Source organism: Nuphar pumila, chromosome 2 (assembly GCF_984573655.1).
Source record: "Nuphar pumila chromosome 2, dmNupPumi1.hap1.1, whole genome shotgun sequence".
Taxonomy (NCBI): domain Eukaryota; kingdom Viridiplantae; phylum Streptophyta; class Magnoliopsida; order Nymphaeales; family Nymphaeaceae; genus Nuphar; species Nuphar pumila.
The window spans coordinates 127078758-127084757 of NC_143250.1; positions in this window are offsets into that span (position 1 = coordinate 127078758).

The following is a 6000-nucleotide window of genomic DNA, read 5'->3' on the forward strand; positions in this document are numbered from 1 at the left end:
AACGAAAAACATAAAAAAGTTGGAAAACAGAAATGGAAAACGAGGCTTCCTACGGGCACGTTTGGAAGCAAGAAAAATTTTTTTAAAAAAAGAAAATTTTGATATGATGACTTTTATAAATGAAAAAATTTCACTTTTGTTTGTGTAGCATGAGAAAAACTGAATGAAAAATGCAAGAAAAATGAGAAAGAAAGGGGAGGAGTTCAATCAGATTTTTGAATTCACGATGAATTCATGGCCAATGGAAGCCTTGACAATGCCTTTTAAAAGGAAGATTAGAGATCAGTGTTGAATTGGTCAGAGAGACACAATATAGCAGTTGGCACAGATCGTTCATTGGGCGATTTCAATCCGAGATTGGGCGATTTCGGGTTGGCTAAGATCGTTGAACATGACAAGAGCCCGGACTCCACTCTTACAGCAGGAACCATGGGTTACCTTGCTCCTGAATATCTTCAGTATGAGAAGGCAACAGAGAAAACAGATGTTTTCAACTATGGGACGGTAGTACTTGAGGTTTCTTGTGGAAGGAGGCCTATAGAAAAGAAACTCGAAAGTGGGGTCAGTAATCTGGTTGATTGGGTGTGGGAATTGTATGGTGAAGACAGGTTCCTGGAAGCCTTGAAGGGTGATTTCAATCAGAAGCAGATGAGGAGAATGCTGCTGCTGGGCCTGAGTTTCACTCATCCGAATCACGTAGAGAGGGTGGCGAAAAGAACGGTCCTGCATATTCTCGATGGAGAAGGGTGGTTCCTGCTTTGCCTGCTGTCAATGAGATAGAGAGACCTGAAAATGGTGGTGGATGGGAGTAAGATGAAGACCGAGGAAACTCTTGTTGTGGCAGCTCTTGAAATGAGATGTGTTGTGGGTGAATGGTTGCCCTAATGTAAAAAGAACTTTTTATAGCAAAAATTCTTTCACACTAAGGCGGAGGAATTTAAAAACTTATTTTTTTAGATTTTTTTCTCTCATTTGGAAGAGCTGAAATTCCTACTATTTTCTCACTTCCAAGTGCGCCCTATATATAATTAATAACATGATCTAATGTAATATTCTTACCAACTAAACCATCTTGAACATATCTATTTTGTTTGATTGTCTCAATAAAGCTTGAAATTGTGATTTTTAGCTTAATTATTTTGTGCTTTCAATGGCACCAAATATTAACCAATATAATATATATATAAATACATACATATAATCACTAAAATATGTTTCTTAGTGTAAACTAGGTATTTTCAACGCTTTTTTAGTGAATTTGACCCTGTACATGCTTTCAACATGGTTGGTTAGCTAGAAATCAATTGTCAAATCGTACATTTTTTTACAAAAAAACAAAAGATTTTTTGGATGCTCAAATATTTATGAGAATTATGTATCATTGATTTTCAAGCCTTAAAAGATTCTACTTATGTGTGGTAATTGGCTTATCCAAGAGCCGATACTCATAAAACTGAGCATGTAGATCACATATGTACGATGAAATTTAAGAAAAAAAAATACACAAATATCTTGGTTCATACTCTAGTAAACTATGAAACGATTTCAAATTTACCCACGAAAGTGTACAATTTTTTTTTAAAAGAAGTGAATGACGCCAGAACTGATCTATGGTCCTGCTTCAACCAAACTAAGCTCTAGGGAATCAGCTTGTATGCAAGTGCTAGTGTTTAATGGCTCACTAGAACTTAGTTCGTGAAAGAAGCACCAAAGACATGATCCCTTTGTCAAAACAAAATACAAATTTTTTTTAATGTGAAAAATATCCCACAGATCTGGGTACATCATATATTTACATCTACAACACCAACGATTAATTTCAAACCATAATTTAAAATAAAATAGTTTAAACCATAATTTGACTTAATAAAGTCTAACTGAAAGTTCATAAAGTTTAAATCGATTCCAATGTTTAGAACCTAACAATCAATCATAAATTTTGCCATCTCTAGCAAGTCAGTTTTGTCATCACGCCGCTCAATTAAGCCTGAGTCTCACCATCTAAAAAATATTAAATAACGGGTGAAAACTCATAGTTCTTGTATGAAATCTAACAATATTCATAAGTAAAAAATAAAACATAAATCCACCAAACATCAAGTTTAGAAAATATTTATGACTATGTAATAATTCAGATAAGATTGCAAAATAAACAAATTTAAACATTCTTGCAATATCACATGATATATAAATCAATGTGTAGATCATGCATGTACCAATACATATATGATGCATAAACTAATGCAAATTGCATGAATAATTTTTATCTCTTTTATTGACAGTTATTTTTTAATGCATGTACATATTTAATGCAAATCAATTTAAGTTCTCATCTCAACCCATACTCGCAGATATTGTCACAAAAAAAAAATCTAAGGTTCAAGGTAGATTTTAGCTATATCTTAATCATACACGATTATATTTTATTATGCACTAGTATCTCACACATGTTCCTCGACCGACTTTGGGCATCCACACCATCCATCGAAACATCGGGCATCATCACCCAATGTCGGGACGACGAGGCCTATACATCCTTCGACGCCATTTTACTTGGTTTACCAATATGCTTCAACTGAGCCAACCTCACCATCCTCAAGCTAAATAGTGAAAAGTTCTCTATAACTATGGCTAGAAATACGAACCTTCATATCATGTTCTTGGGGTAAACAATTTATGCGGTGTTCAGTATTCTCATGATCCCCCATGACCACAATCAAAGGATCCCACCATCAAGAGCAGATAACCGATGAATCAAATTATTAATACATTGTTTAGGTCTCTTATACCTATTTTAAATCATCATATGCTCTCTCCAAAAAAACACAATGGATTTACACATCTACAACATTCATTTCATCATGCATCATCTGATTGGACTACCACCTCGCTCGATCATAACAGCGTATCATTGTGTGCCGACAAGTGCAATTAATCATATTCATCATAACACAATATAAAAATGTATTCACATGATTATTACAATAATATTGCATTAGCACACAGTGTATATAGACCCCATTTAGCTCAACCATAAGCTACAATATAATTTGATTCACTTTTGAACCATCTCATGTATTCAAATAAGCATTACACATAATACAACATATCATACTCACAAGCTACACACCATAATAACATATTGTACATGATCATCATACACATATAATATCATATCATGCTATACATTGCTATCATGTTGCACATAATACATCTGATTCAAATCTAGAACCATTACATGCACGCAATTCAACCCATCATATGCACACATGCCAAGACATATTACATATAAAACCATAAAAAACAACATTAATTTCTATCAATGTAAAATATGTCATGCATCGTACCAAATTAAATAAATTCTAAGATTTTCATTGTATATCGTATATATGTTATCTGTCTACGGGAAGAAACCGTGACCTAAACTCATTCAAGATTGAAAAATAAAAATTTTGGAACCACCGACTATTTTTTGTTCATAGAACAATCTGGTTTTGTTCAGTCATTTCAAAGAAACATTAGCCAATAATTATACACAATGGAATAAATTCTAGAATTTTTACTATAATTAGCTTAGTATGTATGACACAAGCTCAAAAAAAAATAGGACTAAACTTCTTTCCAGTAGGGAATTAAAAATCATGCAATACAGTCTATTTATATTATTTAACTGACAATTCTAAAAAAAAATCAGGTTATGGAGATAAATTCTGAGATTTTTAATTCCTATATGCATGCAAGATTTTTATCGTGTGTTCTTAACATACAAACTAACACACATAAAAATCTCAACCATAAATCTTGAATAATTTAAGAACAATAAATTTTACAAAAATGTGCAGCCTATACAGAATTTCTGTGTCGACTTGTAGAGGTCGTACCTCTCAACCAGGAACTCAATCCAACATAAATTTTTTTCTAAGAATGCTTCCACATGTCTAGAACATCCTCAAAAATTTTCAAGATTTATGAGTTTTTCCGATTTGGAGAACTAGATTTTTTTTTACATTAGGTTGGAATAAGAATACAAGACAGAATATAGTTTTCAATAAAACACATCAAGAACTTTACTTATTTTATTGAAAACACCAAGATCATGCATCCAACGATTTTTATTTATCATACATAGATCATAAACATGCATATACAAATTTAATCACAATATAAACACATATATATCATACATATCATAAATCAAACACAAGATCCAATGTTTTTATATAAGAAAACACATTTTTCTCAAAAATTATTTTTGAAAAAGTTTTTGGATTTATGAATACCTCAAAACAAACTTCTAATCCATCAAAACCATATTAACTTCAAACATAAACTTATGTAGCATGATAAAAACATCAAATCTAACCTATAACATGAATTTAAATTCAAACCTAAATTATTTTCACTAAAAATGGGTAAAATCATTTTTGTGAATTAAACTGCATATCCCATAAGCAAAAATAAGGTTTTAAATATCAATACTACCTAAAACGAACCATAGAAACATAATTCCATGCTTAATCGACCTATCCTAAATTCTAAACATATTGAACACTGTAAAATTATGTACCATAATGCGAATACGAACAATAAAATACTGCACACACGAATGAAGATCAAAATGTGATAAAGCTCTCGCAAAACACTATCGAAACACAAAAGAGATCGAAAATCCCTTTCCTAATGCAGGTGGTTGTTGTCCAAGGCCAAGGTACAGATTTTGTATCAGATCCAACATGCAAAAATGAATAAAAACATGAGTATAATCGGATCCTACGGCTGATCACAAAAAAAACACAGAAAAGAAATTGTTACCAAGGGTTGTTGGTCTTTTTCTCCCTTGGCTCTCTTCTTCTCTAAAATGTATTTCTCTCTCTCCCCTTCTCAAAAATGTGAATAGTATTTTCTAATAAGGAGGCCCAACCCTCTTTATATAGAGGAGGGTTGGGTTTCCTATTAAAACCCAAACTCTCTCTAAAGGGTTTCCTAGTTGGACTTTTCTCTTATATGGACTATGGATTCTATCTAAAAGGTTCATGATCTAATATAGGATCCACTCTCATAATCGAACATGATATACTAACCTATATTATTAATTAATTAATTATTAGCAAATTCATATAAAAAATTATAATTAAATTAAATTAAATTAATTCTTGAATTTTAGAAAATAGCTAAGTATTACCGGCTATATATAGAGAGTCAGAGAGAAAGTAAGGTGTAGCATCGAACAGGAAGGTCAGACAAACATTTGTTGTTGATCCCATAGATAATCATTGATAGAAAAAAAATACACAAAAAAGGTCTTTACCGATGGTCCGCTAAAGACCCAATACCCTTTAGTTGCAGTTAGTGACCATCGTTAAAGGGTCTTTTTTCAAGACATCAAGATATGATTGCATGTCTGACACTTTTTCAATGATGGGGAGTCATTCATCTATATATGTGTGTGCATCTATATAAACAAATTATATAGAAAATTATAGGTATTAATATGCTAATCAACCTTTTTGGCAAATACATTAAAAAAGAATATGTGTTGACCCCATTGTCCCAAGTTCAACTCCAACTGTGTGTGCTAGTGCTTTTAACTAGTGGGCTTCATAAGGGCTTGGGTGTGATGGGGAGTCAGCGATGAAGCCGATCCACAATCTGAGATCCAAAGGGATCTCAATGCGCGGAAGCCTATATTTTGATGGACGAATTCAACTCGTGGGAGTCGAACAAAACGGTTTGGTGCAATTTGGGTTCAGCGGATTTCAGACCCGAAAGTTGGAATTAAAATCCTAACAGACCCAGAACGGAGGGGTTCACACAGGACAAAGCTCGTTTGATAGAGTTCTGGTCAAAACTCATGGACAGGGCACACAGGTTGTCGGATATCCAACTGATGGACAATCTGACAACTTTGGGAGGGTTTTCGGACCTTTAGACGACTGAGTTTGGAAAACCTCAAAACATTAAAGTTGTGCAAAATTGTCTTATCTTTCCAATGTACTAAAG